This window comes from Acomys russatus, chromosome X (assembly GCF_903995435.1).
Source record: "Acomys russatus chromosome X, mAcoRus1.1, whole genome shotgun sequence".
NCBI classification, from domain to species: Eukaryota; Metazoa; Chordata; class Mammalia; order Rodentia; family Muridae; genus Acomys; species Acomys russatus.
Window position 1 is genome coordinate 86,133,945 of NC_067169.1, and position 24,194 is coordinate 86,158,138.

At 39.6% G+C, this 24,194-nt stretch overlaps 2 protein-coding genes across 2 annotated transcripts in view; one reads left to right on the forward strand and one right to left on the reverse strand.

The window, feature by feature from the left end:
* The window catches only part of Trpc5 (transient receptor potential cation channel subfamily C member 5), a 259,616-nt gene extending 257,687 nt beyond the window's left edge, over positions 1-1,929 (reverse strand). Inside the window, exon 1 of the mRNA XM_051142246.1 lies at positions 1,828-1,929. The gene's annotated coding sequence lies outside the window, so the exon portion shown is untranslated. The remainder of the gene's footprint in view (positions 1-1,827) is intronic.
* Positions 1,930-2,832: 903 nt separating this feature from the next.
* The window catches only part of Rtl4 (retrotransposon Gag like 4), a 402,948-nt gene continuing 381,586 nt past the window's right edge, over positions 2,833-24,194 (forward strand). Inside the window, exon 1 of the mRNA XM_051141658.1 lies at positions 2,833-3,090. The gene's annotated coding sequence lies outside the window, so the exon portion shown is untranslated. The remainder of the gene's footprint in view (positions 3,091-24,194) is intronic.

A 24,194-nucleotide genomic window follows, 5' to 3' on the forward strand; every position in this document is an offset into this window, starting at 1 on the left:
CTATCCAAAAAGATATTTGCATGTGATTTCCTTAAGAAAGTATCAGAATGGGGTGTGTGTGTGTGTGTGTGTGTGTGTGTGTGTGTGTGTGTGTGTGTATGTAGGGTAACAGCAGGTTGTACCTGAGTGATTCTCATCCTGTGTCTCTCGGCAGTATGCATTAGAACAAATTGCCTGATGCAACATAAACTGTTCCACTTAATGCAGAGTCTGTTTCCGTTGTTTGCTGAGTTGAAAGGAGGTAATTCATTATATTTCAGAAGCATCTAATAAATAGAAAGTTCAATTAAAGAGCCTGGAAGCTTTTGAAACACACTCTCGGCCCTCTCCCTCTTCTACAGAAACACAGGGTTGAGACTGTATGGGGTTGATGGAAGTCTTTGAAAAACTATATGTACACACAAAAGAACCAAATCACTGTATCTATATACAGATAGTGAACTCCTTAGATATAGTTTATGAATGTAGATATACAGTTTGTGAAAACATCACCACCCTGAAACTAAAACACAGGCTTCAAGTACCATTCAGTTCTTTGTTCAACCTCACAGACTTTTATTGTTCCCCCTTTCTCAGGCTAAACATTTGCTTTGAAAGTAACTTGGTACTCTGAGTGTATCACCATGCCTTTTAATTTAGTAGATTTTCAAGAGTAACGAATGGCACTATTTGACATCATTTAAATCTCAGCTTTTAAGACTTGAAGGGAAACAAGAAATGATACAGACCATCTGTAGAACACCTACAAATCCAAGAAGCAAACAATAGCCGGTTGGCTAAATACCGTGAAGATAACTATATTGCAGTACATAGGTAGGTCTGAGTACCATGTGAGTATAGTAATTGTTACTCCTTTGGAGCCAGGGAAAACACAGCATCTTTAAGTAGAGCACTACTGATTAATCTTTGCCTCTCCTACTCATACATTAAACTCGGGTAAAGTTCAGGGATTTTGTCTTCCAGGCTGGTTTGCCAGCTCCAGGCTTTTCACAAGAGAGTGCGTGATAACATTGCTAAACACTTGGCTATCACCATGTACATGGCTGTGGTCCAAACATCCCACCTTGGCAATAGGGAAAAAAGGACATTTTCCCAGTCTTTCTCTCTGACCTAGCAGAAAGGCCAGGACCTGTGAATTTAGCTCAGAATCTGACTAGGTGGAATGTGATTGGGATTGTGACTGTTTGCCCCAGTCATTGCATATGGTGCAGGAAAGTACCCAGTCTAGAGCACAGATCTGACTCTGACGGGTGGTCCCGGTTTGCATTTTCTGAGTTCCTTAAAAGAATCCAGTTAAACTAAACTGGCCAGCTCTTGAGTTTGAAGGTTACAAAATCAGCAAGGTAAACGGGATGCCTGGTCCCTCATGGATCAGTTTCTTAGCTCTCTGCAGTTCAAGGAGGCTGTCCTTGAAGACTGACTATCTTTAGTCTCACAGTACTCATCCCAGGTCCGTTTTGAAAAGGCCTGGGAGCAGGTTCTCTGGGGGCTTGGGTGTAGTATGTACTCCCAGGAAATCACAATAAATCACCACCCAGGCTCTGATTCAGGAGAACATTGTTCGTGAAAAATGATAATTTCTGTAGGTGCCAACCGTATCTTGTCCTAAATCTCATAAAGGCTCCTCATCCATCAAATGTGTCTCCTAGGTGTCCCAAAACAATCTGTTGCTGGTCTCCATTTGTGTCCCACTACCCCAGCCCACAGTCAACCAGCCAGCCAGCACCTTTCCAGTCCACAGCAGCTCAGCACCTTCATTCAAGGCTCATTTCGCTGCTGCTCCTCAGCAACAAATAGGACTGCACCCGCTGCCGCTTGTCAACTTACCCCCAGGCCAAGTGGTTTCTTCAGATTGTGTGGTCCGTGCACCAAGGCGCTTGGTGCGGCAGCAGCCTTACTGGACTCCTCTTCCACGGCGGCGGCAGCGGCGGCGGCAGCGGCGGCGCGCAAAAGAAAGCCGCCTGGGACAGTCCCAGCCCTAGAGGCTGCCCAGTGGGTGGGCGATTTGAGCAAAGGGATCAAGGTGCTGAGAAGGGGCCCAAAGACTGACTCCTACCTGGGCTTGTTATTACCAAACTTCCCTCTGACTGGCCAGACCCCCTCACCTTTTGCCTCTGCCAGTGGCGAAACTCTTTGCTCCACCGCTGCCCTGCTCTCTCTTGCTTGTCCTCTCTCAGCTCTCTCCCAACCTGAGCCCCTTCAAACACAGGCACCCCTTCACGCGGCCAGCCACAAACAATAAGAGCAAGGGGAGAAACCAAAGCCGACACTGGGAAATTGAGGATAGCTGACACCCTGGTATGAAGAGGAGTGAGTGTGTGTGGAGGGGGTGTGTGTGGGGGAACCGCATTCACACTCTCACAGGCACCCTCAAGCTAGGTAGCTGATGGGAGCTCTGACTGCCTCCTCACACCCTTTTTCTATACTGAAGGTTTCTGTCCCCTACTGCTGTTGCTTCAGAAAAATCCTATACCAGCCAAGGGGGGAGAAAAGCAAAGAGGGGTGGGGAGGGGAAAAATCAAGGAGGCACGCTCCCTTTCTCCTCCCCACCCCTAGACCCCAAAATGTCCAACCCTGAGCTCTTCTTTTCCCTTCTATCTGCTCCACGTTCTCGTCTGCTGCTCTTCTCTCTCTCTCTTTTTGGGGGTGGCTGAGAGCTGTGGAGAACCCGTCGCGGTTGTGGTGTGTGTGAGGGAGGGGGGAAGAAAAGGAGGAAAGGAGGGAGGGAGAGAGGAGTGAGGGGAGAGAGAGAGAGAGAGAGAGAGAGAGAGAGAGAGAGAGAGAGAGAGAGAGAGAGAGAGAGAGAGAGAGAGAGAGAGAGAGAGAGAAACAGTGGTTGGCAAAAGCACCTCTCACCTCCCCCAGCCCCTGGCCAAAGCCTAGCTGGCGGTCGCCTCACAGCAGAGGCCGGCGGGGCGGGGAAGGCGGGCAGGGGGAGGGCAAGCAGGAGGACGGGGCAGCCTGCAGGGGCAGCAGCTCCTGCCTGCACTGTAGCTCGGTGGCCAGGGGTGGAAAGAAGCAGCAAGCCGCAGCCGCAGCCCCAAGTCAGCCCCCGCTGCCCTGTCCCACCGTCTCATCTCTCCCCCCTCGGTACGGAATTTTCTGTTTCGTTATTTCGTTTGGTTTCCCCAAGCCTCCCCCTCCCCTGGGTGGTGGCAGAGACCCGAGGGGCGAGGGGAGGTTCAGCGCGGGTGAGGGGAGCGGGTACAGGAGCGCCTCTGGCGCCAGGTTTACAGAATCTCCCTTTTATCAATTTACCGAAGTGTCTTCTGTTTTGGGCAGTGACCCCTACCAGTCCATCTCAACTCGGGCTGTGTGCTAGTGGCTCCTGGACTATGTGGGTCATCCTGGGGGAAGAGGAGTTGATCAGTTTGGAGTGAGGGCCTGTGGTCCACGGGACAGCGGAACAGGGGGCTCTGTGTCGTCAGGGACCTGGCATCTTTTGAAGCCGGTTTCTATCTCTGTCAGATCCTGTTTAACCTGGTGCAGACAGCCCTTATCGCAAGATCCAGGATAGATTGAAACAGAGGGTGATAGTCTTATTGTGGGACGAGGGGCCAAGTTGCTCAGTTTTGGTCTTAGTGTCCGGGGATGGCAGTGGGGGAAGGGTGATGTCACTGGACACTTGCGATACTCTTAGATCTTTGTGTCTTTAGGTCACTTGATACACCTCTCTGTTCGCTCCTCCCCATGCACCTCTTGCCCTGTTCTGAAGGTCTCCAAATACCAACCCCTTAAAACCCTCCGGTAACCTGCTGTATATGGCGCTACCCCCACCACAAGCCAGAGACTCCTACTTCCAACCTACAGGCACTTAGGTGCTTTCCTTTGCAGCATCTCAAGACCCTCCCCACCCTGATCCCCAGATCTTTGCTTTGTCTCCTTTCCCAGCTCTCTCTGGAAAATGGAATGCATTCAAAGCGCTGCTTTTCTGGATGCTAAGCTGGTACCCCAAGCTTCATGGTTTTTCCTCTGCCCTTTCTCACAACAATCCCAGCTTTAAAACAGCTCAGCTGTACTTCCCCCTGTCGCCTGGAACACACACTGTGAGCCTGAGCAGACTTTCAGAAAAAGCCAGAACTGCCTTCCCTGTCTAAACAGCTCAAGGTTTCCATTACAGCGCCTCTTTAGCTGTGATTGCTTGTGTTTGGTGGGAGAAAGAGCAACTTTCCTCTAGGGTCACTAAGAAGGAGGAGGTCCAGTATTTTAGAGTATTAAGCTTTGTTTGGAAGGCAGACATTGAAGAAAGGTACTACCTTGAGGGATTTAAGAGCCTGGAGCCTGGTAAGGGTGAGGGTAGAACTTCCCTCTCCACACCATTTCCACACTTCAGGAAGTGTTTCTAAAAACTGACTTAGTAGACAGTTTTTAAAATTTGCTTGGTCTTGAGACCTTTCTGCCTGCCCCCTCCCCCTTCTTAGGCAGTTTTACTGTGACCCAGCAAACTCTAAAATGCAGCTTTCTGTGCAAGAAAGATCTATGTCGTAATTAAAAGACTCTTTCCTTTGGTATGCGGGGTAAGTAGAATATGCTGGCTATGAAAAGAATTTGGGGGTTCCAACTTCCCTTGGCTAACCTGCAGTGCAGCCTAGGCTTATTCTCCAAGCCCAGCACACTCGGGGAGAAGGAAAGCCCACTCTTGTGAATTCTTTTCTTCAAAGGTTCTCCACACACCGCAATTGTCTTTAACATATAGAAATTATGTGTGCTTCTAAATTTTGGTGTTATCTCTGTGGAATTTTCTTAAGATCAAAAATGTCTCTATTTGAGCCTGCCTCATTCTCTTCCAACACCATCCTCTAAACTCTTCCAGATTAACAAATACATGGACAAAATGATATACCAAGAAAAATTTAGAACTCTAGAATCTATGAATTCCAGAACAAGCTTAGTGGATGCTCTCTTAGAGTGAGAAGCTAACTTAGGCATATGTCCAAGCTCTGTCTGGGCTTCTTGTCAGGCTTGGGGCTGGTTGGCTCATAGTCTCTGTAGATATAATAATATTTCACTTTTCTACTTGGTGGCTGAGAGGATGTGTCTGTTAAACTCTCCAGGGATCATTTACAATAGGCCACATCTACAAAAGATGTTCAAAGCCAAACTGAAAGGCACTATCTGACTCACTGAAGCTCACATCTAGCCAATTTATAACCTGGTTTGCCTGCATAGCTTGTTGTATTCAAATTTCTTGACAGTTATGGCTGTCACACTGCAGGTGTGACTTACCAATTCAGGTATCTTTTTCTTTCTACAGACAGCCTTGACTACATTGGTAAATGGCATATGTAGATCCTAGTTTAGTGTAGGGTCATGGACAAAAAGAGATTGATGTAAGGAACCCAAAGAGTAGATTTATCAACTTTGTTAAAGTTTCTTAGCTTTAATACTATTCACTATGATTCCCTAATGTGGAGAAAGTGTTCACTGTAGGATGTTTAGCTTTATGAGCTAGCTTGAAATATCAATCGGCCCCCTCCATTTTCATTATAAAGGAAATGTCTCTAGATGGGATAAAACGTCCCTTTAGCAGCAAATCACTTCCATGTTGACAATTGTCATTTAGGGTCCTGTCCTACTTTAAAGGATGTATTTGTCTCAGTTCTACCCATGTGTCATGCCCACACCTTGTGTTGTACAGAATCCTAGAAAATATCGAATATTTGTTCAAAAAATGAATCACCATCTACAAATTAATTAATTTGACAAATGATTGAACTTATTTTTCAGCCTCTCTACCTTCACATTATCATTTAACTTCTGGTAAGTACACACTACCACTAGTGTGTTGATTATAGCAAAGATCTTTAAAGGAATAGCTCCCGCATAATGTTTTTCATTTCCCCCAAGAGAAAAAGTTATTTATTTTCATAGACAACCAGTTTCTACATTGAATTTAATCTATATTTCACTTCATTTCGTTATCTGTCTCCAAACAGTGACTTTTGCATTAAGTTTCTGCTCTGGAGAGATAGTTGTTTGTCTTGCTATTTACCACAAACGTATATGAAATTTCTTGTGACTGCTGTATATATGGTGCTTTTATCTTAAGAATGTGCGTAGTATCAAAATACCAGAACATCATGAAGACTGTCATCAGTTGAACAATTTGAAGGCCGATGTTTGTTTTCAAGGAAGCAGCTCCTAAGTATCTGCCTGTTAGACAAAATCATAACAATGACAAGGCAAAGGAAATGGAACAGAATGTAAGAAGAGGTTATTCTTAAAATACTGTGGAGTGTTGAAAAAGTGTCTCGGTGTGATTGTAGGTTTTAACACCCAGCACTCTCTCTGCCCCAGGAAGTCAAACAACACTCAAGTGAACTGTGGGACTTTGATCAAAAATTCTGCAGAGCAAAATGTAAAAGGAAGTGTGGAATATCTGTTTTAATCAGCTGAGCAAGCTCTAGCTTTAAAAAAAATAGAATTCTGGTGAGTCAGGGTTCCATTTCTAGCTTTGGACAACTCCTAGCCAATAACATAGACATATGTACAAATGCGTTACTTGTAAAGATCAACACATGGAACAATTACCACATTTAAACTGCACATTCTTAAGATATAATCCTCTTGCCAAGGCTAATTATTTATTTAATAAAAAATTTGCTTGAATGGGGTCAATGAATGACTGTAATTGAAAATATATTTTATTTTCAAAGGTATTTTCAAGCTTATATCAGAACAGGAACCCTGTAATCAAGGCACAAGGTCTTCAGTTAAATAGTCATTAAGTTTAACAGTTTAACAAAAGAAATGTAAATAGAAACACAGTTAATGGCTTAGCTAAAGACTTCCTTGTGCTCAGCATTAAGAAGAAAGCAGTGGAACTGCCCTGAGCAAATATAAAAAGTGGAATTATACAAGCACAGAATCTCACTAAACACGGGGTCACTGAAAAGGGTCTTTCCTGAGGTTAGACGGCAGTAATTGTTGAGAAGGCAAACTCTTATGGGGTCTTGCTCTGTTACTGCTTGCTGAGTAGCTTTGGGATTTGTAGGTATGATCTTTACTTTAACTGCCCCTACTATAGGGTAAGAGATATGAATCCAACTTCATTCTTTTGCTTGAGATATATAGTTGTCCCTGAAATGTTTGTTGAAGAAACTATTCTTTCCCCTTTGAATGATCTTAGTACTTTGTCATAAGTCAGTTGAGCTATTTGCTCTTCTGAGCACACCCTCTTGTTCAAGAGTAAAGTTTGCGTTTTACACACACACACACACACACACACACACACACACACACACACACACACACACCCCAGAGGCCATATTGATTTATTTCAAAACCCTCTAGTTTATTTCACCAGTGTCTGTACATGTCTTCATACCAATGCCAAACTATTTTGACTGCTAAAGCCTGCATTAAGTTTTGAAATTGGAGAGTATGAATCCTTCAACTTTAGTCTTTTTTAAAAAGATGGTTTGTCTCTTTGGATATCTCCAAGATCAATATAAATGTGATGATCATTTTATTTTGATTTCTTAAAGAAAAGTCATCCATTTTATTTTAAAGGAATAACATTCTTAGATAGCTTTGGGAAGTATTTCTATCTTTATAATTATTTCAATCTATTGTCTGTGATCTCTTTTAAACTATTTAAACTTACTTTGATTGCTTTTTGGTCAGTTGTAATTATTATACCTCCTTTGTCAAATTTCTTATTAATATTACATTCTTTAATAGTATGGCAAATTAAGTGTTTTCTTACTTTTCTTTTATTATGAGTGTATACAAACAGAACTGACACTTGCATGTTTGATTTTACATGCCCATGCTCTTATCCATCTATTTGGTCTAGTAGGTGTTTGGTGGACTTTACAAATATGTTCTCTATATAAAATCTTGCCATCGGTAAATTTTAGTTTTTCTTTCCTAAGGTTGATGTCATTTGTTTCTTTTTCTTGATGAATTATTCGGGATAAAACTTCTAGTATAATGTTATACAGAAGTAGAAAGATGAGTATCTTCTTTGCTCATAATATTGGAAGAAATTTTTCAGTTTTTCACTGCTGAGTTTGATGCTATTGCAGGCTCTTCCTAGAACTTTGAAGTTCTTTTCTGTTCCTAGTTTGTTGAATGATCCTGTCATGAAAATAGTGCTTAATTTTGTTGAATTCTTTCTTTCTCAGACAGTACTTTCTCTTTGACAGTACTAATTTTTCATTATTTAACTAATTTCCATGTTAGATTTGATTTTTTAAAATACTGAACCAGTTATGTATTTAAAGGGTGGATCCCACTAAGTCATAATATATAAGTACTTGTTTGATGCTGTTGGGATTAGCTTCCTAGTATTTCTTTTTTCTTTTTAAAAGGGATATTAGGCTATCATTGTATTCACTGTATGTTTTTATAATGTCTTTCTCTGAATTCAAGAGAGAGAGAGAGAGAGAGAGAGAGAGAGAGAGAGAGAGAGAGAGAGGGGACACTCGCCAGAACAAGCAAGCACATGTGACAGGAAAGTCTATTCTTGTATTACCTGGGACCCAAGGATTGAATCTAAGCTATTAAGTTAGGGTAGAGGTGCTTTTACCCACTGAGTCATCATGTAGGGTCCACTGTAATTTTTCGAAGAATTTAATTTAATATCTGCAGCAAGACAGTAAAGGCACTTTTCTTAGGAAAGTATCTTAGTAATTATTCTATTGCTGTGAAGAGGCACCATGATAGAGGCAACTATTATAAAAGAAAGCATTTAATTGGGGTGTTCACAGTTTCAGAGGTTTAGTCTATTATCATCATGGGGGGCGGGGGGAGCATGGTGACACACAGGAAGACATGGTGCTGGAGATGGAGCCAAGAGTTCTACATTCTGGGCCTGATGTAAACTTTTGAAACTGCAGAGCCCACCCAACCTTACTGACATATTTCCTCCAACAAGTCAACACTCCCTAATCCTTCTCAAATATTGCTACTCCCCAATAACCAAGCATTCAAATATATGAGCCTATGGGACCTTTATTATTCAGGATGATTTACTGTGTGAAGATTTTGATTAGGTTCAATCATTTGTTACAAGCCTGTTTAGAATTTCTACTTCTTCATTTTTGAAAGTTTGCAAATTCCTAGAAATTTTTCTATTCAATTTACATAATCTAATTTCCATTGTTATTCTTGTAGTTATTTTTATTTCTTTTTTTTTAACCAGAAAGAAATTCAATGGAGATATTTATTGCTCAAAGAACCACAAAGATTATTCTCTAATATCAGCTTAAATTTTCTGGTAGCAAAGACATGGCCAATTGGTAGCTACAAGCGTGGATAAGGCTCCAGGACATACTCCATCATTTCACTAACATGGGAAATTACTCCATCCCTTCTCTGTTTCTTCCTCTGTCGGTAAGATGCTAATAATAGTATCTATTTGATAGACAGCAGACGATGTAAATAGGAAAGAGCATAGATATAGATTATATGACGAGCTTTAAGTTACTACTGGACATTTTATTGTGTGTTTCACTTTATTTTCCTCTCCATATTGCTCATTTTAAAAGTAGCAGTTATCTAATTTGGTCTGATTATTAAACATCTCTCACCCAAACAAGGGTGACAAAAGCCATTTTGTAAAAAAACAAAAACAAAAAACAAAAAACAAGACCCCCCAAAACAGATCCCAGGTGTAATGTTTGTTTTCAGTATTCACAAGCATGTACGCTTAATCTCCATAGAAGGGGAACCCCACCAACCCACCCACCCCAGGATATCAAGTGGCCTCAAGACCAAGGGCATCCTCTTCCTTTGTGGCCCAACCAGGCAGCACCACCAGAAGAAAGCAGCAAAAAAGCAGGCATCAGAGCCCATGTCAGAGACAGCCCCAACTTCCCTCACTAGGGTATCCACATGATATCCTAGTTGCCCATTGGCCAAATCTGTGCAGGAAGCCCAGGTTCAGTCCTTCCATGGTTCCTGGCTGGAGCCCCAGTCTCCACAGCCCTCCCTGGGCCATCGTTGGCTCTGTAGTTCTCCACATGGAGCTACTGTCCCCTCTGAGTCTTCTGTCCTTCCCCTCACTCTTCCCCAAGACTCCCTGAGCTCTACCCCATGTTTTCCTGTGGGTCTTCACATATGCTTCCAACAGCTATTGGGTGGAGCTACTCAGAAGGTAGCCATGCTAGGCTCCCATCCTTAAGCACAGCAGAATATTTGTTTTTAAATAGCTGAGTAGTGTTCCATTGTGTAAATGTACCACAGTTTCTTAATCCATTCTTTGGTTGAGAGACATCTAGGTTGTTTCCACATTCTGGGTATTATGAATAAGGTTGCTATGAACATAGTTGAGCAAACGTCATTGTTGTATGGTGGAGCATCTTTAGAGTATATTCCCAGGAGTGGTATGGATGGGTCTTGAGGTAGCACTATTCCCAGTTTTCTGAGAAAGTGCCAGATTGATTTTCAAAGTGTTTGTACAGGTTTGCATTCCCACAAGCAATGGAGAAGGTTTTTATTTTGCTCACATCCTCAATAGCATGTGCAGTCACTTGAATTTTTGATCTTAGCCATTCTGACAAATGTAATATGAAATCTCAGAGTCATTTTGATTTTACATTTCTCAGATGACTAGGGACATTGGAGTATTTCTTTGTTTTCTTTTCGAATAACTTTTAATTTTACTCTTATAAAGTGTTCTTTACAAAATAATTAGAACAAAAAAAAAAAAACCAACAATTTATGTTACATAGTATAAAGCTACTCACTTAAGAATAAATTTAACCAACAAAGAAAAAGATATATGCATTGTAAAAAACCCTTGTTCTAAGAAATATATGGAGGTAGATACAAATATATTGAATGGTAGTTATGTCCATGGATGAAAGGAATTAAGATAATTAATAGAGCCAGACTACCCAATGCAATCTATAGTCTCTATAATTTTTTGGTTTTTTTGTTTGTTTTGTTTTATTTCACTAGGGTTATAAGTCTGCTTTAATTGCCTCTCTGATCTTGATTTAACTTGGGTCAGTGGTATGTATCAAGAAAATTGTCCATTTTAAAAATTTTTCCAATTTGGTGAAGTACAGGTTTTTATTTTATTTTATTTTTTGAATTTTAAATTATTTTATTTTTGTACATGAATATTTATATTATTACACATATATACAATAGATTACCTATGGCAAGAAGAACCATGGCACAATCAGGAATTATATGGATTTTTACATTCTCAGTGTTTTGGCTATTTGTATTTGACAGCCTTGAAGAAGACATTTTTCCTATCTTGGTGCATCTAAATTTCCAGACACACCAAATCTGTTAGAAGAAAAAGTGGAGCATTTCTTTAAGTGTTTCTATGCCATTCAATATTTCTTTGTTGAGAGGTCTGTTTAGTTATGTACCTCATTTTTAATTGGATCATTTGGTTTGGTGATGTTTAGTTTATTGAGTTCTTTATATATTTTGGATATTAGCCTCTGTCAGATGTAGGGTTGGTAAAGATCTTTTCCCAGTCTGTAGGCTGTCATTTTGTTCTTTTGACAGCGTTCTTTGCCTCACACAAGTTTTTCAGTTTCAAGAGGTTCCATTTATTAATTGTTGATCTTTTGATCCTCTGTGGTTGGTATTCTGTTCAGGAAGTTGTCTCCTGTGCCAATGATCTCAAGGCTCTTCCCCCACTTTTTTTCCTAATAGATTGTAGTGTGTCTGGTTTTATGTTGAGGTCTTTAATGCACTTGGACCTTAGTTTTTTTTTTAACAGGGTAATAAATATGGATCTATTTGTATTTTTGTACAGGTAGACATACAGATAGACCAGTGCCATTGGATGGTTTTGGCTTATTTGTAAAAAATCAAGTGTCCATAGGTATGTGAGCTTATTTCTGGGTCTTATATTCAAATCCATTGATATACCTATCTGTTTCTATGACAGTGCCATGCAATTTTTTATTACTGTTGTTCTATAGTACAGCTTGAGATTGGGGATGGTGATACTGCCATAAGATCTGCTGTCTGTGTCCTGGATGGGCCAGTCTGGTGGGGATTGGGCAGAGATAGATTTAAGGCCAAAGCTGCTAGGGTGTCCCAAGGGTCTCCTCTGCTGGTTCTCTGGCTGTGTCTTAGATGGACCATAATCGAGACTTCTAACATATATATTATTAGAAAATGTTCCATATGCACTTAAGAAAGCAATTAGTGCTGCTTCAGTGGGTGATGCATGTCTTTAACCCCAGAATTTAGGAGGCAAAGGCAGGTGGAGTTTTGTGATCTTGAGGACATCCTGGTCAATATGATGAGTTCCAGACAAGCCAGAGATGCATAACATGATATGAAAGTGAAATAGTAGCCAGATGGTGTCAGCAGCAGTGGTGCACACCTTTAATCTCAGTTCTCAGGAGGAAGAGGCAGGTAAATCTCTGAGTTCGAGGTCAGCCTGGTCTACAGAGTGAGTTCCAGGACTACACCGAGAAACCCTATCTTGAGAACCAAAAACAAACAAACAAACAAACAAACAAACAAAAAAGTGAAATAGCTGTATTGGTAGTTGTAGTATTACGAAGTAAAGTGACTATAGACAATGAATAATGTGAATAATGTAGTATATTTTCTTTGAAATCTAGACAAATGATTTTAATATATGAGGAAGGAAAACATTTGCCATTATTTGAATATTATATTTATCATGTGCATCTCATAACATTATGTAGTACCCAATTCTAAGAGTTTTATGTAGCATCATTTATGAGAGGACCAGAATATAACCAATAATAAGAATTTGATTGATTTCAACTTTCATAGGTGACTTTCCAGAGGTCAAGGTTTCAGTTGAAGAGCTACCTACAAATGTGGTAGAAATATCAACAAAGCTAAACATATAAGCTTAAATCTCATGATAAAATTTTGATGTAGGTGAGGAACTGTTTCTTATGGATGAGCAAAGAACATAACTTATTTGAATAGAATCTACTCCTGGTGAGGATGCTGTGTACACTGTTTCAGCAACCATGCAGAATTTGGAGTAGTGTGTGAACTGAGCTGACAAAGCTGCTGCAGAGTTTGTGAGGAGTGACTCTAAATTTTGAAATTTCTCCCCTGAGTAAAATCAAATAGCATCACAGGCTGCAGAGAAATCTTCATGAAAGAAATAGTTAATTGATTTTGTTGTTAAATACTTTCTCAGCAACAATAGCTTTGGTTGTTCATCAACCACAAACTGTAAGCACCATCATCCACTAACAAAAACATAATGATGTGTTAAAGGCTTAGGTGATCATTAGCACTTTTAGTAATAACGACTTTTTGAATTAAAATGTCTACATTTTAAAAGATGTAATGCTTTCATTCACTTATGAGATTACAGTGTTCTATACATATCAATTTTATGCGAGTGGTAAATAAAACAATTCATGTGACTTGCTTTATTGTGAATTTTATTTTGCTGCTGTAACCAGAACCAGATTTGCAATATCTCAGAGATCTGCCAGTTTATCTTTTATATTTGACTTAGAGTGTTTATTCAAGTCCTTTATTTCCCAATTGATTTTTCATCTTGTTTTATACATGCTGAAAGTAGAACATTAAAATCTCCAACTATTATTTTCTAGACACATATTTCCCTTTCAATCCTTGTTTTGTAGATATTAAGTCTCTATTGTCTATAATTTTTAAGTTTTCTTGATGGTAAGATTCCATTTTTTGTTTCCTGTGATTATTTTTTAATCACTTGAAGTCCATTTTGTCTGGTGTTACTGTTACTAGTCAGGCTAAATTTTATTGGATACTTATATGGAAGATTTTTTTCTAACAGTTGGATCTAAGTAGTACAAACTTGACTTTTGTTTTAATTTCTGCCTTTTAATTGAAGAACATTGGCAATTTGCCTTTAAGTCAATTATTCATATAGAATTAGAGTATTGCTACCAGTTGCTATTATTTTCTATATATCTTTTAAAAAATCTTTAGCTTATCCATTTTGGCCATTTGTGAGTTATTGATTTATTCTTCTATATATAATTCGATGTGATAAAATAATCAGTATGGGAAAACTATAAAGTTACTCTTTTTATATACTTATATAACTATGAAATACAAAACCTCCATTACTCTATATGCCCACTTCCCAATTTTCTCTTACAGACATGCAAATAAACCCCTTTAATCCCATCTCATACCTGGTCTTAATGTTAAATCACCAGTTAAAACTCAATGGTTTTAATGTTTTTATATTCTAACACTCTAGTTTTAAATATAAGTATGACTAGTTAAATATCATTATAACTTGTTTTTATCCCTGATTTTTAGACTTGAGTTTATTGTGGCTTTTCCCCTAGTCCTTAGGTTGTATATCCCATAAAGTCGATAAGGTATATTGATAATTTTGAATCACTTAGATTTGATTCTCTCCCTCTATATATACTGTTACCTTCATTTTCTATACATATATAACTACCAGAAATTTAGGAATAGTTTTTCCTTGAAGTTCTACATACTACTACGTTTTACTGGAATATTGTCCAAAACCTTTATTACTTAGTTGACGTCAACATATTACCTATATTGCACATTTACTCGTTAAGTAATGTATTTTCTACAAAGTTGAAGAAAAAAAGCTATGACTTTCTAGATCCATGCAGCAAGAAGATTCAGGACTACATCATGCAACTATGTGGGAGAGTGCAAAGACTTATTGCCATGCTAGGAACTTCACGCTAAAAAATAGTAAAATCTCATTGAAGAAGAAGAAGAAGAAGAGGTACATACACAACAAGAAAATTGTGTTAGATGAATCTGGATATAGGGAATGAATTGGAAAGGCAGAATAGAGACAGAGAGATCAGCTAGGATGGCTCTAATAGAATATTAGAAAAAAGCAATGGTGTTTTCTAAGAAAGGACTGACAGTTGAAATATAAAAAAGACTGAATCATGAAATACTTATGGAACAAAATTCACTAAACCTAATGATGAATTCTGGAGTGATATGCCAAAGGTGATTTCCAAGTTTCTGGCTTGAACCAGGAGGTAAATCATGAGTTCTATTTAGGAGATGGAAAGTTAAAGATGACTTTGAGATATCCAAAACAAAAAAAAGAGAGTTGGGCATATGTCTCAAGCTCAAAAGTGAGGTCAAGGTCAGTAGCAAGATTTGGAAGTTGTCAGCATACAAATGTTATTTAAAGCCATACATTAGTATGATATCACCTAGGGAGAGAATATAAATAGAAGAGAGAAGAGAGATGATTGTGAAAGCTGAGCTCTGATGCTTAAAGATCAAGTCCTTTAAGTAAAGGCCATCAAAGGCAACTGAGAATACTGGAGTGAGGACAATGAGGGTAGAATGAAGTACCACCAAGAATTGAGGGGAAGGCATCCTATTGGGACTCTAAATGAGAGACGCATGGGAGAACAGCAAAATAAAAGGATCCAGAGGGTCCTAGAAATCTACAAGTAGAACAATATGATAGGCAGATTTGGGCCCAGGGGTCCCGCTCAAACTAAGGCACCAGCCAAGGACAATACAGGAGGTAAACTTTAAACCCCTTCCCAGATCTAGTCAATGGTCAGAATATTCTCCACAGTTGAGTGGAGAGTGTGATACGACTTTCTCACGTACTCTGGTGCCTCACATTTGACCATGTCCCCTGGAGGGGGAGGCCTGGTGGCACTCAGAGGAAGGACAGCAAGTAGCCAAGAAGAGACTTGATACCCTATGAGAATATATAGGGGGACGTAATCCCCCTCAGGAACAGTCATAGGGGAGGGGAATAATGGGAAACTGGGGGGGGGGAGGAATGGGAGGATACAAGGGATGGGATAAACATTGAGATGTAACAAGAATAAATTAATAAAAAAAAAAAAGAATTGAGGATAGATGCCAAGGAAAAATGTCTCCCAATAAGGAAGAATTAACAGCATTTTATTTCTCTAAGAACTTCAGTGAAATAAGGGCAAAATGTAACCACTTGTTTCAATGATGTGATGGTCATTGATTCTTTGATTTTAATGAAAACATACTGGATTCATCAATGAATTGTAGAAGGGGAGACTGAAAGAGTCAGTGTGTGGATTTTAGAGTTCAGAAAAGATGAAGCGGTGAACCCAGTAGGTGCAGCATGTGAAGTCAGGGTGGTTGGCATTTTTTGTGTCTGAGAGAATACTTTCAACTGTTCAAATGCAGACACCATAACAAGTAGGAAAGGTGAAAAGAAGAGAGGAAATGATCTACATAGTAAGACCCTGCAAATATGACAATATTAGCTTTAGATATGAGAGGAGAACAGCGGAGTCCCTTTCTTGTTGAAACATGAAAGGAACAAAATGTGTTGGTATAGATCCAGCAAAGTCTCAGGTGTCATGGTTTATAGCTGTGGCAATAGACTTATGACCTTTTAATACTTTCTCTGGAGACTTAGAAGAGATGAGATTATTCCTAAGGAAGTAGACTGGGTTTGAGAATTTGGAGTTTTTTTTTTATGAGTTGGATGTGTGCCAGCAGGGAATTGAAGCAGATGCTGAGACTCACAGCCAAACTGTGGGGTGGAGCACAGGGAGTAGGGACATAAAAGGACCTGGAGAGGACAGGAGCTACACAAGGAGAACAGTGGAGCCAACAAATCTGGGCAGGGGGCAGTGTTGCAGAGACTGATGCATCAACTGAGGATTATGCATAGTGAAGATCTAGACTCTATGCTCAGATGTAATAAATAGGCAACACAGTTTTCTTCTGGGTCCCATAATATGGGGAATAGGGATTACTTCTGATATGGACTCTGGTGCCTACTTGTTGATCATTTCCCCCTGGTAGGGCTGCCTTTCTGGGACACAGAAGATGAGGATACAGGCAGTCCAGATGAGACTTGATAGGCTGAGGTCAGATGTTAGGAAAGAAGGGCTTTCCCTTTCTGGACTATGGGAAGGGGAGGGGGATGAGGAAGGGAAAGTGGGACCAGGAGAAGATGAGGGAAAGGCTACAATCAGAATGTAACATGAACAAATTTTTATAAAAAGTTGAAACAGGTTAACTCCTGGCAACACCCAGCCTACCTCAAAGAGAATGATGAGCATCAGTGATCCTCCTTATGGAGATGGCTTCAAATGCGGCAAATAAGCCACTGGACAAAATGTCCTCATTTCTACTACAGATTGAATTATGCCTAAAAAAAGGGCAAGCTTGGATGCAGACAGAGTTGAGGGCCAAACTCTGCCAAGACAGGGAAATCAAGCCCTCAATAGTTCCTGCCTTATAAATATGTCTGTCAAATATATTGGGCCAGAAAGCTAAAGATGATGCTCCAACATTATAGAGAGTTTTGAGTGACTGCTCTGGCAGTAAACTGTCTCTGTCTTCTTCTCATTTGGGAAGCTGCTAATCTGCACTTCCTGTTTACTCTAGTTTTATTCCTTCTCAAGTCTCTGATGCAGTTGAAGAACAGATAGTTCAGTCTTACAATTAAGCTTAGTCGTTTAGGAGTTAAGATATTTTTAGGTCTAAGTAGATGTTTTAAGTTGATAATTACAAGATATGATATATATTTGATTTACATTCAGAATTTTGGACTCACCAAATAGGAAAGATGTTTTCTACAAGGATGCCAAATACAAATAGCTAAAACATTAAGAATGTAACATTTATATAATTCCTGTTTCTTGCTTCTTCTTGGTTTAAGTAGTTTATTGTATTATGTGTAATAATAGAAATGTATATGTAAAAAATAAAAAAATAATTAAAAAGTTGGGTGTGTGTCTCAAGATTTATTTATGTTCATTGTATTATGTTGTACTGTAAGACTGATTTTCCTTACATGGATGTATGTGTATTGCATGTGTACAGTGTCTGTGGAGGCCAGAAGAGGGGAAGAGAAGCCCTGAAAGTGGAGTAACAGTAACATGACCTGTGAAATCTGGGAAACAAACCAGTCCTCTGCAAGAGCCACAAGTGCTCTTAATTGCTGAACCATCTCTCCAGACCGTAGATTTAGAAATTTTGAAGAGATGGGAGAAAAACATTGAGACCCAGCTGTGTAAGGAAACTAGAATCATTAGGCCATGCTGTTGGTATTTCTTTCAATACTGCTCAGTCTACTGTGTACAGATGAGGGAAGGGAGAATTTCTAGGTGAGTATGATGGAGCGGAGGGAACTAGGAATGTGGTGAGTTGTTTAGTAAAAGCTCCACATAGGGAAAAGCAAAGGCAGGGAGAGGCTGTGGGTAGAGGTAACACAAAGGAGTCAATGGAGAGGTGGTCCAAATGAGACTGAGAAACTTCATTATCTTGAGAATTAGAGAAAGCATTCAGTGAAAACCTAGAAATGGGTAAGAATTAGGAATGTTAGAGAGGAGCAGAAGCTCATATAAAAATCAAGATGGATGTGTTTGTGAGGGTGGGTGAACTAGTTTCCCCAGGGAAGAGAGCGTTAATTGCTTATTCAATACAAATTAGTCAACCCTGAAAGCACAGACACACAAGTAACACTATGTAGAATGAGCAAGTTATATTTAGGAATATATATATATATATATACATACATACATACATATTTATATGTATGTATGTAATAACAATGACAAAAGAGGCCACGAATTTGAAAAAGAATAAGGGAGGGATTACATCATGGGAGGGTTTGGAGAAAGGAAATGAAAAGGGAAATGGAAATGATGTAATTATACTATAATCCTAGAAAGAAAAATACTTTTAAGGAGTGTGATTTTGAGAATGAGTGGCTGAAGTACAATCACTGAGGAGTAGATATTTGGAAATCTAATTGTAGTCTCAGTGCATTGGTTGAAAAAGAAATCCATATTACCAAATGATGGTAAGAGTTAATGTGTAGGGGCACATAAATACTTAAAGTTTGTAATAAAGGACAGATAGCGATATCAGAGTGATAGAAAGTGAATGGGAGATTGTAGACTAAGAGCAACAAAAAGAATGGAAAGGCTAAACTGAGTGCCATGACTTTTAAATTGTCAGAGGTTGTATATAATCTGGAGTAAAAATGTTTGAGCTTGCACATTTACTCTGGCACAAGTGATCATTGATGGTGCCTCACTTTCTAAAAATATTATTACTGTATTCATATTACATCTAAATTTTTATCCCATCCCTTGTATCCTCCCATTCCTCCCTCCCTCCCGCTTTCCCCTTACTTCCCTCCCCTATGACTGTGACTGAGGGGGACCTCTTCCCCCTGTATATGCTCATAGGGTATCAGGTCTCATCCTAGTAGCCTGCTATCTTTCCTCTGAGTGTCACCAGGCCTCCCCATCCAGGGGACGTGGTCAAATATGGGGCACCAGAGTTCATGTGAATGTCAGATCCCACTCTCCACTCAACTGTGGAAAGTGTCCTGTCCATTGGCTAGATCTGGGTAGGGGTTCAAAGTTCACTGCAAGTATTGTCCTTGGCTGGTGCCATAGTTTGAGCAGGACCCCCGGGCCCAGATCCGCACATCATAATTTTCTTCTTGTAGGTTTCTAGGACCCCTGGATGCTTCTATTTCCCCATTCTCCCATGCTTCTCTCACCTAGAGTCCCAAAAGGAAGTCTTCCTCTCTGTCCCACTTTCCTGGTAAGTGAAGACTTTCATGGGACATGACCCTTGGGCTAGTGCTAGTGTCCAGATATAAGTGAGTATATACCATTTGAGTCTTTCTGCTTCTGGGTTAACTCACTCATTATGATCATTTCTAGTTCAATTAATTTGTCCACAAATTTCGGGAATTCCTTGTTTTTAATAGCCGAGTAGTATCCCATAGTGTAAATGTATCACAGTTTCTTTATCCATTCTTCTACTGAGGGACACTTAGGATGTTTCCAGGTTCTGGCTATTATGAATAAGGCTGCTATGAACATGGTTGAGCAAATGTTCTTGTGGTGTGCTGGTGCATCTTCTGGGTACATTCCAAGGAGTGGAATAGCTGGGTCTTGAGGAAGCCTTATTCCCATTTTTCTGAGAAAGTGCCAGATAGATTTCCAAAGTGGCTGTACTAGTTTGCATTCCCACCAGCAATGAAGGAGTGTTCCTCTCTCTCCATATCCTTGGCAGCATGTGGTGTCACCTGAGTTTTTGATCTTAGCCATTCTGATGGATGTAAGATGGAATCTCAGAGTCATTTTGATTTGCATTTCCCTGATGATTAAGGCCATTGAGTATTTATTTAAATGTTTCTCAGCCACTAGATATTCCTTTGTTGAGAATTCTCTCTTTAGTTCTGAGCCCCATTTCTCAATTGGGTTATTTGGTTTGGTGATGTTTAATTTCTTGAGTTCTTTATATATTTTGGATATTAGATCTTTGTCAGATGTAGGGTTGGAAAAACTACACCCTTCATGTTACCCACAAGCAATATAAAACATTTAGGAGGTACTATAATCAAGCAAGTGAAGGACTTGTTTGAAAAAAAATTCAAAACTCTGAAGAAAGAGACTGAAAGTGACATGAGAAGATGCAATGATCTTCATTTCTCGTGGAACAGGAGAATTAACATAGTAAACATGGCCATCTTACCAAAAGCAACTTACAGATTCAATGCAATCCTTATCAAAATACCTACACATTTTTTAAAAGACATTGAAAGTTCAATTCTGAACTTCATATGGAAAAACAAAAATCCCAGAATAGCTAAAATAATTTTGTACAATAAAAGATCCTCCAGAGGAATCTCCATACATGATCTCAAGCTGTACTATAAAGCAACAGTAATTATAACAGCATGGTATTGGCATAGCAATAGGCTGGTTGATCAGTGGAATCAAATCGAAGACCCAGAAATGAATCCACACACATATGGGCACTTGATTTTTGACAAAGATTTTTGACAAAACTATTTAATGGAAAAAGGATAGCATCTTCAACAAACGGTGTTGATCTAACTGGATGTCTACATGTAAAAAAATGCAATTGGACCCATATTCATCACCATGCACAAAATTCAAGTCCAAGTGGATCAAAGACCTCAACATAAAACCAGAGACACTAAGTCACTTAGAAGAAAAAGTGGGGAAGATCCTGGAACATATTGACACAGGAGACAACTTCCTGAACAGAACACCAATGGCCCAGGCCTTAAGGTCAACAATAAATGGGACCTCCTGAGCCTGAGAAGCTTCTGTAAGGCAGGAGACACTGTCAAGAGAACAAAGTGTCTGCCTACAGACTGGGAAAAGATCTATGCCTCACTTTTTAAACCTGTAAAATCGATGTGAAAGTCGCACATACCTTTATATTGTTAAGAAGATTAAATGAGTTAATAGCTGAAGAATGTTTACATGAGTATGAGGCCAAGTCTATAGGAAATGCTATGCAAGTATTAACTGTAATATAGTAACTTGCTACAAAGAAATCTGCAAATTTAGTTTTGATTATATTCAAATAGGTCGCAACTAGGTATAGATATCTCGTGTGTCAGTTTGATGAGTTTGATTTCTGCCACATGCAGTGTAACCCATTATGATCAAAGATCTGCTGATTACATCAGTTTTGACATACTCAGAGCCAGCCAGGTTGCCAGTAGGAAAACTATGCTTTCTGAAGCCAATCTTTCTTGAGCAAGAAACTGGTGGGGAATATATCAGTGTATCCTCAAATGTGTATTGGGAGTAATGTTTGATTTACTAGCAGAATAGCCTGGCAGAGATTCTCCAACACCTCAACAGGCATATCAAACAGTGTTATATAGATGTTCCTATTGGGAGTTCACAGACCAGCTAACCGTTCCTATACTATGATAATCTTGTGATCTATAGAGAAAAATGGATGTTGGAAAGAAGGTAGGAAGATGATGCTACTTTTTATGCTTTGGGTATAGTATGTCTCCCACAAGCTCATGTGTTTGAATACTTGCTTCTTATCTAGTGGCAATGTTTTGGGAGCTTTTGGATCCTTTGGGGAAAAGGGACTCACAGGAACAAGCGACTAGGGAATGGGTCTTGAAGTTTGTAGTCTGGCCTCCATCTGGCCCTCTGGATACTTTCTGTTCTTTCAAGATGTAAGGGTTTAAGCAGTTCCAGTGTCATGTCCCACAGATTACTAGAGCCATCTGCCGTTATGTTGCTCTACTATGACAGACTTTATTTTCTCAAATCATGAACCAAAATGTACCTCCTCCCACTTAAATTTCTTCTTTGAAGGCATTTGGCAAAAAGTCATATAGTTACCCCTATAAGAAGGTGCCCTGGGAGGAATAATAATAATCTTAGAGGGCATGATTGGAGTATGCCATTGTGATTTGATATTTATGGCTTTCAAAGTAAGCATTTGTTCTCCATTGCTCCTGACAGATGCCACAGTCAAATGATTCCAATAATAGAACAACAGACTGTGAACTAGAAGAGGTTGTGGATATGGAGGTATGCCTTGATGCAAAAGGTTTTATAGTTGACTCAGGATTTTGCATTGTTCTTGATTAATGATGGGGGACAGGTAGGAGCTACTAAACCAAAATAATTTGGCTATTCATATCCCTACTTTTTAAAAATAAAGATTCATTTTGGTGTGTGTGTGTGTGTGTGTGTGTGTGTGTGTGTGTGTGTGTGTGTACAGAGATGAGAAAATGATGTTAGATGCCCTGCAGATGGAATTATGGGTGGTTGTGAGCTGCCTGATGTGGGTGCTGGATCTGAACTCAGATCATGTGTAGGAGCAGTACATGTTGTCAACCATTGAGTCAAATATCTTACCTTCCCTGTTTGCACAGAGAGAGAGAGAGAGAGAGAGAGAGAGAGAGAGAGAGAGAGAGAGAGAGAGAGAGAGAGAGAGAGAAGCAGAGAGGGGAGGGGGAGGGAGAGGAGGGGGAGGGAGAGAGGGAGGTGCGTGAACACATTTTCAGCATTCATTTATTTAAAAATAGGTATTTATTGTGGTTTATTAGGGAACAGTCCATAATCTCTGCCATGGAATCTGCAGTGTAGTCAGTGGATAAAGGAGAAGGGACTATATGGCAATATTTTAACTAAAAGAAGCATGCTTATTAATTAAAAACAATGAATTAATTCATTTTTAACTACTAAGATGACAAATATATTGGAAGAGAAACAAAGTTTTTATCAACAGAGTGTCATATATATCTCATCTATTACTTTATACTATGTCAGATAAGGTATGGGAAAATAACCATGAATACTTCTGGACCATTTTAGGGACATATTTTAATAAATATGAGTACTTTAAGGTAAATGTGAAAATGGAGAATTTTAGACATTAGTGATCTGGGAGAGGATAAGTATATAGAGAGCCAAGAACTTTTTATTTAATCTGATTCTGGATATTAGTCTTTTCCTGAGGCAGACACTGCTAGATTTAACAATAAATTACATAGTCCCTGGGTCTCATAGAGCTTGTTCTATATAGGAGGAAAATGGGCACTCAATAAGAGAGTAACAGCTTTACTGCTATACCAACAGTGTAGGCAAAATAGTGATAGTCTAAAGAAGTAATAGTGACTGACTCATTCTCTCTCTCTCTCTCTCTCTCTCTCTCTCTCTCTCTCTCTCTCTCTGTCACACACACACACACATACACAGACACACTATACCCTGACTACAGTTTCCCTTCCCATCTCTCCTTCCAGTACACCTCCTAACTTCCCCTCTCTCCCAGATCTATTGCTCCTCCATTTCCCTTCAGAAAAGAGCAGGCCTCCCAAGGTTATCAACCAAACATGACATACCATGTTACAGTAAGACAAAGTACAAACCCTCATATCAAGGCTGGACAAGGCAACCTCAGTAGGAGGAAAAGGGTCCTCTGAGCAGGCAAAAGAGTCAGAGATGCCCCAACTCCCACTTTTAGGAGTCCCACAAGAACAAAGAACAAACACCAAGCTACCCAACTATAACATATATACAGATGATCTAGATGCAGACCCACACAGGCTCCCTTATTGTTGCTTTAGTCTCCATGAGCCACTATGAACCTTGCTTAGTTGATTCTGTGGGCTGTGTTCTTGTGGTGTCCTTACCCCTTTGGCTCCTTCAGTCCTTCCTTGCCCTGCTCCACAGGATTTCCCAAACTCTGCCTAATGTTTGACAGTGGGTCTCTGCATTTGCTCCTATAAGTTGCTGCATAAAACCCCTTTAGTGATGATTATGTTAAGCTCCACGTATAGAAGAATATCATTAGGAATCAATTCATTGATTTTTTAAAAATTTTTTATTATTAATTTATCTTGTTACATCTCAATGGTTATCCCATCCCTTGTGTCCTCCCATTCTTCCCTCCTTCCCCTTTTCCCCTTATTCCCCTCCTCTATGACTGTTCCTGAGGGG